Genomic DNA, 12413 nt, shown 5'->3' with positions numbered 1-12413 from the left:
GGTCAGAAGCAGTGCATTGTGGGGGCCTAAGGTATAGTTAGCTCAGATAACTATAACTGTTGAATTTCTATGGTTTTGTGCCTGTTAATTCTGAGCCTAAATGAAACGTCCTTGTAACCCTTGGTTTTTAGTGACTTTCTAAGATTTTTTTAAATTCTATTTCCTAACTGTAACGTCCCTATAACCTTTCTTTATTTTTAGTGAATTTCAAAGGTTTGTTTAATTTGATTTCCTAACTGTAATCTTTGAGAGTGGGTGTGTGAGTGACTGTATAGTTTGGTGAGTGGGAGTGTGAGTGGCTGTATTGGTCTATGAGTGGGTGTGTGAGTGTCTGCATGGGTGTATGGGTAGGTGTGTAAGTGATTTTGAGTGTGTCAGTGGATGTGTAGTGGTTTTGTGGGTCAGGGAGTGGGTGTGTGAGTGGCTGCATGGGTCTGTGAGTGGGTGTGTGAATAGTTGTGTAGGTGTTGAATGTGTTTGTGAGTAGCTGTATGGGTCTGTGATTGTATGTGTGAGTAGCTGCATGGGCCTGACAGTGGGTGTTTGAGTGTCTGTATGGGTAGGAGAGTGAGTGTATGAGTAGTTTTGTGGGTGAGTGGTTGTACATGTCTCTGAGTGGGTATGTGATTGCTTATGCGAGTGGTGAGTGCTGTGTGAGGGGCTCTATGGGTTTGTGAGGGGGTATATAAGCTGTATGGGTGCTTCAGTGGGTGTGTGTCAGTAGCTATGTGAGTGGCTGACCCAGATAGGAGCCTCACTTGCCCCTTTATCCAACAAGAGTCCACAGTTTTGCACAAAATGTCTATCCAACCGGAGTACTTTTTACTGGTTAACAAGTAAGTGCTAACTCGTTGGGTAAATGTCTAGCACATATTCTACACTATGGCTGCATAATGGACCAGGAGGAAATATCTCCATTTTCTTGTGTGCATTTAATTTCAGCAATGTCATTGTTCCTCAAGCGTTTTCTTCCAGAAATCTGTGAAAACATGAATTCTCCTATACCGAAGATGACGATACTACAAAGAGTTGAATCTCTACCAATCAAGGGCACTACCGCTTATCTATATAAAGCAGGTGCTTCTTTTTTTGGTGGAGATGTCCTCTTTTTTGTCGGCATCCAAATCACATCACCAAAATCAGTGAAAAATGTGCTGGGGGGCCTTTTGGAACGTTTTCCATTATCCTGGCAAAAGGAGTGAAGATCTTTGCATACTACTAAGGTGGACAGGGCCAAACAGGTGAGGTTTTTAGGTGATATTTCACATTTGCATACTGGCAGTAATTCAAAGGGAGAACCATGGACTCTGCTCTCACGAGTAGAGGACAAGAAAGAACCCACTCATCACAGTCACTACAGATTGCATTCCATTGTATCAAAGATGCATTCACCCCACCAAGGATTTCAGATCATTTTTGAATGTGTGAATTGCTGAGAAAACACACTTGCTTAGCTTCTCCAAGCCCAGGAAGTTATGATCATTTGTTCTTTTCAGAAGAGGAGGGGGACCCGGGACCCCATTACCCATGGCCTGACCACTTGATGCCGGGTGCCCTTGAGCTCCCCCAGTTAGGGACCCCGGGGGAGCCCGATACCCCCGCGATCCCTGCCAGCTCCCCATCTCCATCAGGAGCCGACATTGAGGAGCAGCAAAAAATATTGCTCCCTGCTCGTAGGAGCCATTTTTTCATCTGTTTTCATGACTGCTTGACAGCAGGCAGGAAAACTGATAAAAAAGTCCACTCCCAGTGTGCAGGAGCAGTTTTCTTGCTCCCGGCTGCAGAGAGCAAACATACTGTTTGCTCTCTCCCACCAAGTGAAAGCAGAAAACTATGCTCCAAGGGTGGACGCCTCAGGGATAGGGATCTGGCCCTGGGTATAGTGGTCCCCAGGGCCAATAATGGCTCCAGGAGGTGGGCCGCGTGTCCCCCTCCTTTGTTATTCTAGGCCCTGCCACAGGGAGGTGGTGGTCCCGGGGGCTGAAAACAGCCCGGAATAAGGAAACTTAGCATTCAGAAATTGAATTGCTAACACTCAGGACAGACGTATGTATGTTTTTTGTATTTCTAAAGTGCACTGTCACCCCACAGGTATCCTGGCGCTGTATTACGCAACTACGGTCACATAATACAGGAAGGGAGTTGTGTTATTGAGTTTCATCGTGCCGCATGTTCTACTCTTTTGGGAAAAGCCATGTTTTAAGTCTCTACCTGAAGTGTAGTAAATCCCCTGCCGATTTTAGGATTATTGGGAGTTCATTCCAGAGCCAAGCTGCCACGGTCATGAATGTTCTTCCTCCAAATCTAGTTTTGTTGAACCTGGACCTGCTTGCCAGATTACATGATGAGGATCGTAGATTTATTTTTGGAGCGTGCCAGTTAAACCTATTTTGTAAGGGGGTTGGCCCAAGGCTGTGAAGTGCCTTAAACACAATACAGAGCGGTTTAAATCATATTCTCTGCACCAGAGGGAGCCAATGAAGTTCCCTCAGGGACAGGGATGCAGATGACCTTCATGGTCCATTTAAAGCCAGCTTAGCTGCCACCGTTTGAACTCTCTGTAATCTCTTGATGTGGAAGACATTTATATAACAACATTAACAATAAAGGGAATGTGGGGTAAAGCACTCTGGAGCCCCATGTGGTTAGACTGAAGCTCACTAAGTTCCTCACCCACAATTACTGTTACAGATACTGACTGTAAATACCCACATTTAAGATATACAAGGAAAAGGCAGGATCTATGGAGCTGATACCTTTGTTGATGTTATAAATGTAACTCAAAGACAATACTCACCGTGAACAAGAAACACCACCTAGGTTGCCAGCTGTGCCCACGGGTCCTGGCAATCAAATAGGAACATGCAAGGCAGTAACAGCAAGGGCGTAGAACTAAACACAAGCATGATAGACAAGGAGCCAGCAAGGAAGAGGGCTTACCAGAAAAGGAAGGAAATCACAGGACACACTTTGTAGAAAGCAACTAATAAACATACAAGGAAGCTAGAAGCAAGAGAGCAGGAATAGAAAGACAGCAAACCAGGAACTGGAACCAAGGAAATGGGAAGAAAGGCAGGTACTGGAAAAGGATATACAGACAGAGAGGCTACAAAGATATACCAGAATAGTGCTGGTTAAGGGTGGGCAACAATTTCTGTTCCGCTCGCGGAAATTGCGAAATTTCGACATTTTCGTGTTCCACGCGGAACGCGAAAATGTCGCAACTTCCGCACTCTACGGCGAAACAGAAATATGCAGGGCAGGATTCATTCTGGCACGATGCTCCTGTCATTAAACCTCAACAGGAAGCACTTACAGATTTAAATAAAGTAGGTGTCCGAGTTGAAGGTCAAATTCAGTAACGCATTAATCAGCACAAAAGATTTGTGAGCACGGTGGAGGCTAGGCAGGTGTGCTTTCTCCCCATATCTACCTTCAACAATTAGCTGTAATCCTTGATGGAGGTCTGTACATCCATGAGTTTCTCGAGCGCAATCCCCGTGTAGTTCCTGACACCAGGGGGTTTGTCTCCTCATCTGCTGCTCTGGTCAGTCTCTGACCCGTTATAAACAAGAGGCATGTGTTAACTGCATAGAAGCCCTGCCCGTTTGGCCCCAGCCCACACACCAGCGGTGTGCAACGTCTTCTTGCCCTTTCCCCACTATGATGGACATACGCAGCTGTAGTGTAGGAGAAGCACTATACATTTACCCACCGAGGTAGCACTTACTGATTAGCCAGTAGAAAGTACTCCAGTTGAGTAGAGGTATTGCACAAAACGGTGGCATCTTCTTGGATAAATATGCAGAGCAGGATTCCTTCTGGCACGATGCTCCTGTCACAAAAATTAAACCTCAACAGGAAGCACTTACAGATATAAATAAAGCAGGTGCCCAAGTTGAAGGTCAAATTCAGTAACGCATTAATCAGCCCAAAATCTCCGCAAGCACGCGAAATTTAGCGTGTTTGCGGAGATTCTTTGCCGAAAGGCAATTTCCAAATTCCGCCCACCCTTAGTGCTGGTTAGAGAATCAAGGGAAAAAAATAGAACTAAAGACAATGCTGGTTCAGGAGCAAGTATTTAGCTAAAGCTCAGGAGTCAAGGTGGCACTGCAGGCAGTGCTAGTTCAGGAACAATCAATTAGCTATAGCTCAGGGATCGAGATAGCACTAAAGGCAGTGCTAGTACAGGAACAAGGAACAACTATAGCTCAGAAACAGGAACAAGGAATGCTAAGGCTCAGGAGTCAAGGTAGCACTGCTGGCAGTGCTAATTCAGGAACAAGGAAAATAGCTACAGTTCAGGAACAAGGGATAACTATAGCTCAAACTCTGGAAACAAGGATATCAAACGTTCAGGAAACAAGAGTCGATCTCACCTGTATACAGCTACAATGACCAAGGTTGGACTGAAGGGAGCTGGGGCTTAAAAGAGCTCACAGAAATCATGTGCATCAGGTGTGAGCAGGCTAGTAGGAGCCAACCAAAGGTGAGCTGAATTCCTCCACCCATCCTTGGCATGCAGGGTGGGAGATGGAACAATGAGTAGGGGATCATAGGTAATGGAATTTTCAGCATAAGCAGACTGGCTTCCACAAAACCCGGCATGGATTGGGAGTGGATGTCAATTCCTAAATAGTGTCCAAATGGCTGAAAGTCAGGATATGCATGCAGGGGAAGGCCCAGAAGGTTACTAGACCACTGGAAAGTTCTCCTGGTGTGGGCACAAGAGCGCATGGAGTGAATCGTGACACGAATGAGCACAACAAGGGGGTCTGCAGGTTACCCTCTCCTATATTGGCCAAGGCCCCGGGAGGTAGCAGTCCCAGGGACCGAGATTGGCTATTGAGTGGGGGAAGGGCATGTGTGTATTAATATATTTTTTTTGGTAAGCATGTTAACATACACATGTTGAATGGTAACTTATGAGTCAAGCTTGTGATCGATGTAGAAACATTTGTGTTACATCAAAACAGACGAACAAAAAGTCACAGAGCCATTGTTTTTTTCCTTTTATTTCTTATATCTGTAGAGGGCAATGCCCATCAGAAGCGGGATGTTGGACTTGGCCCTTTTTGCAGGCTTCTTCCTCCTATTTTTTCCAACCTGTGGTTTTTGGCTTTAGGACTCTGGGCACTTTATCACTGCTAATCAATACTAAAGTGTATATGCTCTCTGTGTAAATTTCAAACATGATTGGTTATCCATGATTGGAATATTTGATTTACTGGTAAGCCCTTAGTAAAGTGCACTGAGTGTGCCAGTGCCTGTAAATCAAATGCTACTAGTGGGACTGCAGCACTGATTGTGCCACCTACATGAGTAGCCCTGAAAAGGTATCTTAGCCCTGCCACTGCAGTGTCTGAGTTCAGTTGTTAACTGCCATGTCGACTTGTCAAGTGCACCCACTTAACAAACACAAGGAGATGATGGACGTTGTGCTGAAACGTTTCAAACACTCACCCCTAGTCACAGATCTGGGTTGAATCCATCATCATTCTTTAGCTCACTTTGCCACCCCAGTTCAGACACAGCTATATGGAAATCAGTCTTGACCCGGTGCCTCATGGGAACAGTCTAGCCCGAACTGCCAAGCCATGTCTTCCCTGGACCAGAAATAAGCATCCTGGGACCGGTTTCAGGCTAACAGCCCTCTTCAGCCAGGCTAGCTTGAATCCAGTGGCAAAGTGATCAAGGGACTCACGTCTGGTCATACCCTGCCAACTTAGGGCAAACAAAGCAAACACAAGGAGACGATGGACGGGGTGCTGAAACTTTTCAAACACTCACCCCCAGTCACAGATCTGGGTTGAATCCATCATCATTTAGCTCACTTTACCACCTCAGTTCAGACACAGCTATATGCAAATCAGTCTTGACCCTGTGCCTCATGGGAACAGTCAAGCCCGAACTGCCAAGCCATGTCTTCCCTGGACCGGAAACAAGCATCCAGAAACCGGTTTCGGGCTAACAGCCCTCTTCAGCCTGGCTAGCTTGAATCCAGTGGCAAAGTGAGCAAGGGACCCACGTCTGGGCATACCCTGCCAACTTAGGGCAAACAAAGCATACACAAGGAGATGAAGGACGGGGTGCTGAAACCTTTCAAACACTCACCCCCAGTCACAGATCTGGGTTGAATCCATCATCATTCTTTAGCTCACTTTGCCACCCCAGTTCAGACACAGCTTTATGCAAATCAGTCTTGCCCTGTCCCTCATGGGAACAGTCCAGCCCGAACTGCCAAGCCATGTCTTCCCTGGACTGTAAACAAGCATCCTGGGACTGGTTTTGGGCTAACAGCCCTTTTCAGCTAGGCTGTTAGCAGTTCAGGCTGGACTGTTCCCATGAGGCACAGGGTCAAGACTGATTTGCATATTCCTGAGTTCAAACTGTAATGGCATGGTGATCAAAAAAACGATGGATTTAGGCCCAGATCTCTGTACTGGGGTGAATGTATGACATTGTTCTGCATTCTGTACATCAACTGTTGTTTTTGCAAGTGCACCCTCTTGCCAGGCCCTAACCTTCCCTTTTCTTACATGTAAGGCACCCCTATGGCAGGCCCAAGGTACCCCCGTGCAGTGTGCAGTGTATGTGAAAGGTAGGACATATACTTGTGTGTGACATGCATTTTACAGCTAACTGCAACACGCAAAACGTTATTTACATAATACGATGCTCATATGTCATGTATTATGTGGGGAAGACCGAAAGATCCTTGCGGACTCGTATAACAGAGCATAAAAGTAGGATCAGAACAAGAGCGTTGAGTTCACCTTTAGCAAGCCATTGGGAAGTTGCACATCACACAATTGCTCAACTGAGATTTACTGTGCTAGAAACTGGAGAATCGCAATGATAGAGACATTTCAAAATATATCACCCAGAGGGAGACATTTTGGATCAGATATTTAGACACCATGAGCCCTAAGGGTCTGAATGACAAGCTGGAGCTATCCTGTTTCCTGTAGGTGAAAATACTATGTATGCAAAAAAGGAAATTTGCATTGTGATCAATAGACATACCACTTAGTAAGGCGCTACTAGTCACATTGCTTTTATGTTAACAATCTTATTATTGTTTCTTGATCATTTGAAATTTGATTTAGAGTACATTGGCAGTACTTATCGGGTTGATTTGAATATTATGAGCCACATATTTTATGTACGTACATGTATCTTTTGATGTCATCAGTAATGTTTATTGTAATGTCCACCACAGGAGCTTGTTGAGATGTTGATGATCCATGTAAATTGTTCCAACAAGCTCATCCGCAATGCAATACATATTGAATAATATTGTGATGATTATTTGTATGCATGTTTTGCACAAGATATGATGAGATAATTTAGGACACTATGTTTGCTTACACAATTTTGCATACAGCATGATTTGATGTCTTTAAAGATGTATGAGAGATGATCCACTCAGTAGGAGTGATATACATAGTGTTATGTTAATTTTTTCATTAATTTTCATATGAATTCAGACGCCATCCCTGTTTCAACCTCCCATCATACGTCTTGTCGTTAGACTTGTTGAATGATAGTTTCTGATTCTCTATCGACTTGTTTATTTACTGCCTTTTTACTGGTTTATTATATTTGATCACAATTTCATTATCAGTTTTTTAACTTTTCCCTTTTTCACATTCTATCCTTTTTCACATTCTATTCTTTTTATTTTGCATTATGCTTTGGTGAGCACTTATTCCCACTCACCCACTCAACATGGCCACTGCCATGTGTAGTGTTTAGATAGATTTAGCCCTTCTTTTATTTTTGGTATTAGCACGCCACGCGTTCCACGTTTGACACGATAGGTTGAATACGAGTCAGCGACTCGTGAGGTGCATGACTGATTCTTGGCGTTCCCAGAGGGGTCTGCAATTGTTGCAGTTCGGCTTGGAAGATAGCCCTAGTGAGTACTCTTTCACGGGGGTAGCGATGACATATGGGGCGAGTTGCTCGCATTATGCTCATACTGACAGTGTGTATCATTTACAGCATCACGTTCAGTGTCCGTACCGGCACGTTGCATAGACTTATCTATTAAGATATATTTTGGTTGTTTTTCGGCGTATTTGGACGCCTGGTGAGTTTCGTTTTTACCTATCTACTTATTTCCGCTTCTTCCGCACTACGGCTCATTTCTTTTTGTGCCTCTTTTTGTTGCATTATCAGGACCTTAAACTTTTCGTATTTCACTCTACAGGCAGTATCGCATTGCGCAGCTACTGAGTTTATCTGTGTCTGTTTCCAGACTTCAGGTGGATTCTAGAAAGGTAGATTTTTTGAGTATTCACATTTTCAATGGCATAAGCACTTTTTATCATGGCAGATTCCATTAAGATAGCCATGGGAGTAGTCACACACCTTTGACAGTGTTTTGGTGGATTTGGTACTTTAATTTTCTTTTTCTTTTTCTTGTTTCTTGATCACTTTCTATGGGCAATGTCGCTCTAGTATCGCTTTGCACAGCACTTACTTACACCGCAATCTATTGATCCTTCCATTTTCACTCTGTATTTTATCAACCTTCCCAGAGGCTATGGGTCTAATACCCAGTCATTCTAATGTTTTAAACTACGAAACATTGATTTATAATTATATGTATTTGTTTATAGATAACCCCTGATGAAGGGTGCAGGATACACCCGAAATGCATTGGGATTGGGGAATGAGCTTATCTACGTTCATGTTTCATTGAATGGACTTTGAAGCTTATTTTGATTTGGATCTACACTTTATGAGAAAAGACAAATAAAAAGAACAATAAGAAGCACTACCGTATGATGGATACATCTCATTGTCTATTGACATTGATCACTGTACAATTGCGTTGAATATTATGTTTACTATTGTTTTCTTTGTGTGAATATTAGTAACACAGATTTGTTAATACACACTCATTCATGAGTGTATCAGGTAGTGCACACTCTGTCTAGAACATTGCGCTCTAATTTGCTTTTACTTTTAGAAAGTAGGCATTTCCTTGTTTAATATTTCTCTGTGCCTCTGCCGGTTTGAGTATTGACTGTCTGGTTTTGGAGTGACAGGGGCTGGGGATGTGCATTCACTGTAGACAGCCACTGGGATGTTGATGTGTGCCTGGCCCTTCCTGGATGACTCTGAGCTGGGCTAGTGGGAGGAGATTTCCTTGCATCTGAATATGACCTGTCTCCCTTGCAATCAATCAAATAATTTGTAAAGCGCAATACATACCCGCAAGGGTTTCAAGGCGCTGAGGGTGGGGAGGGGGGGTGCTGTTGCTACTGGTCGAACAGCCAGGTCTTGAGTTGTCTCCTGAAGGTTAGAAGGTCTTCGGTTTGTCGTAGGATGAGGGGGAGGGTGTTCCAGGTCTTGGCGGTGTGGTGGGAGAAGGATTTGCCTCCGGCTGTGGTTCTACAGATGCGTGGGACGGTAGCCAGGGAGAGGTCTGCGGAGCAGAGTTTACTGTTGGGTACGTAGAAGGAGAGTCGACTGTTGAGATAGGCTGGGCCGGTCTTGTGGAGTGCCTTGTGTGCGTGGATCAGGAGCTTGAAGGAGATTCTTTTGTCGACAGGGAGCCAGTGCAGGTTCCTCAGGTGGGGGGGTGATGTGGTTGTGGCGCGGGACGTCGAGGATTAGGCGTGCAGAGGCATTCTGGATTCTTTGCAGTCTGTTGATCAGCTTGGTCGGGGCTCTGGCGTAGAGGGCATTTCCGTAGTCGAGTCTGCTGCTGACTTGGGCCTGGGTGACTGTTTTCCTTGTGTCTGTTGAGATCCATCTGTAGATCTTGCGGAGCATACGGAGGGTGTTGAAGCAGGTAGAGGAGACAGTGTTGACTTGTTTGGTCATGGTGAGTTTCAAGTCGAGGATGACTCCCAGGTTGCGTGCGTGGTTGGTGGGTGCTGGGGTGTCCCCAGCGATGCGGGCCACAAGGAGTCGTCCCATGCTGAGGGGTTGGGCCCGAGGATGAGGATCTCCGTCTTGTCTGTGTTCAGCTTAAGGCGGCTATCCTCCATCCAGTCGGCGACGGCCTTCATCCCCTGGTGGAGGTTGGATTTGGCGGTGAGGGGTTCCTTAGTGAGGGAGAGGATCAGTTGCATGTCGTCGGCGTAGGAGATTATGTTGAGGTCGTGATGTCGGGCGATGTGTGCGAGAGGCGCCATGTAGACGTTGAACAGCGTTGGGCTGAGGGAGGATCCCTGCTGGATGCCGCAGATGATCTCGGAGGCTTCGGATCGGAACGGGGGGAGGCGGACTCTCTGGGTTCTGCCGGAGAGGAAGGAGGAGGTCCAGTCCAGGGCCTTGTCTCGGATCCCTGCGTCGTGGAGTCGTGTGCGTAGTGTGCAGTGGCAGACGGTGTCGAAGGCGGCGGAGAGGTCCAGAAGGATAAGGGCCGCTGTCTCGCCGTTGTCCAGTAGGATCCTGATGTCATCTGTGGCGGCGATGAGGGCGGTCTCGGTGCTGTGGTTGCTGCGGAATCCTGACTGGGAGGGGTCCAGGATGCTGTTGTCTTCGAGGTAGCGGGTGAGCTGGATGTTGACTATCTTCTCGATGACCTTAGCTGGGAATGGAAGCAGGGAGATGGGCCGGAAGTTTTTCAGTTCGCTCGGGTCCGCCTTGGGTTTCTTCAGTAGGGCGTTGACCTCAACGTGTTTCCAGCTTTCAGGGAAGGTTGCGGTCTCGAAGGAGAGGTTAATGATGTTGCGTAGGTGGGGTGCGATGGGGCTGCCGGCTTTGTTGAAGATGTGGTGTGGAAAAAGGTCAGACGGGGAGCCGGAGTGGATCGTGCCCATGTTGCGTGTCCACCTCTGTGGAGATACTGCACCAGTGAGGACAGAACTGGTTTGGACTGGGCTCAGAGACCCTTGCACAAAGAGAACAAAGACATAATGGGGTATAAATATTAGACCTTAAAACCCCAGAACTTTAGATTACTTCTGGACTCAAGAGGAACCTCTGCCAAGGAGAAAAGCTAGAGAGCTGTGAGGAGGAGTACTGCCCCTTTGTTGTGTGCTGTGTGGGGTTGGCCTGCAGTTGCTGTTTCTGCCAAGGAGAGGACAAAGACTGGAACTTTGATTTGAACCTGCTTTAAGAAGATCTCCAAGGGCCTGTGTGTGCTGGCCTCCTGTTCTGAAGTCTCGGGCCACAAAGACTTCACCCCCAGCTTCCCTGAATTCTGCTGTCGACAGTTCTGACCTGCCAGCTGTTGCCTGTTCCAGTTTTGGGCCTCTGGAGGTTGTTCTTGCTGTTGGGAGCTGGAAGACAAGAATACTGAAGAAATCAACGTATTGCTGTTCTTGCAGCTGTTTTCCCAATGCAGCACCACCATGTGAGAAGAATCTCCACGCATCCACGCATTGCTGCCGAACCACTGCAGCGGCTGTCGTGGCTGCAAGAACCAACGCTTCGTGAGGGTCATGGCTGAAGAAACCGAAGCAGCGCTGCTTGACGCCACAGCATTGATCACCTTCGCATCCCGGATTTCCACTCGTTGTACCTGTGTGGCAACTTTTCCCGACACATCACCCGCAGACCAGAATCATTTTGGGGTCAACGCATCAATTCCCCCTACAGACCGGATTAGACACATCACTTCTCCTACGTGCAGCTGAACTGTCGTATCACCTCCACATGGTCTCAGGAACTCTTTGTTTCTCAACACTTCCCATCTCTGCCGCTGTTTGGTCTTGTGAATTTTGACGCATCTACAGGTACCTTGTAAGAGATCATGCATCCATTTTTTTTCTATGGACCCAGTTGCTTGAAACATTTCTAAAGTCATATTCTTATTACATGTATGTTGGATTTTTGTCGTTTTGGTATTGAGTTTAGATAAAGATACTTTATTTTTTTCCTAAACTAGTGTGGTGTCCATTTGTGGTGTTATCACTGTATTACTGCGTGTTTTGAGTATAAATTCTTTACACATTGCCTTTGGGATACGTCTGTCTGCTCGTACCAAGCTACCCAGGGGGTGAGCAGGGGTTATCTAATTTGTGCATCCCCCTTACCCTGACTAGACAATTAGACAAATTTGGGCAAAGGTACCTACCTCTGCCAACTAGAGACCCCCATTTCTAACACGGACATTTGGAAGGCCATCACCAGGAAGGTGGGGACCATGGGGGTCTACATGTGGCGCATTGTCCATTGACACAAGAGGTAGGAGGACCAACAACGCTGGACCAGAAAGTCAGTGGAAGTCCAGCTAGGGCAGTCTTCCCAACTTGGAAAGCGCATGCGCTACACCCTGACCCCCCTAATTTTTACGGTTGCCTATCCACAGAGTTTCACATGTTACATGACTAGTTTTTTGTTACAGCCAGGATTATCCCCATCAACATTACGGGTGACCCATGTCCAACGCACAAGAAGAGTTCTTGAAAGTGAAGTTTTTCACAATGTGTATGATGATGTGCTTT

Source organism: Triturus cristatus, chromosome 6 (genome assembly GCF_964204655.1).
Source record: "Triturus cristatus chromosome 6, aTriCri1.1, whole genome shotgun sequence".
Taxonomy (NCBI): domain Eukaryota; kingdom Metazoa; phylum Chordata; class Amphibia; order Caudata; family Salamandridae; genus Triturus; species Triturus cristatus.
Note: the sequence above shows the minus strand (reverse complement) of the source record.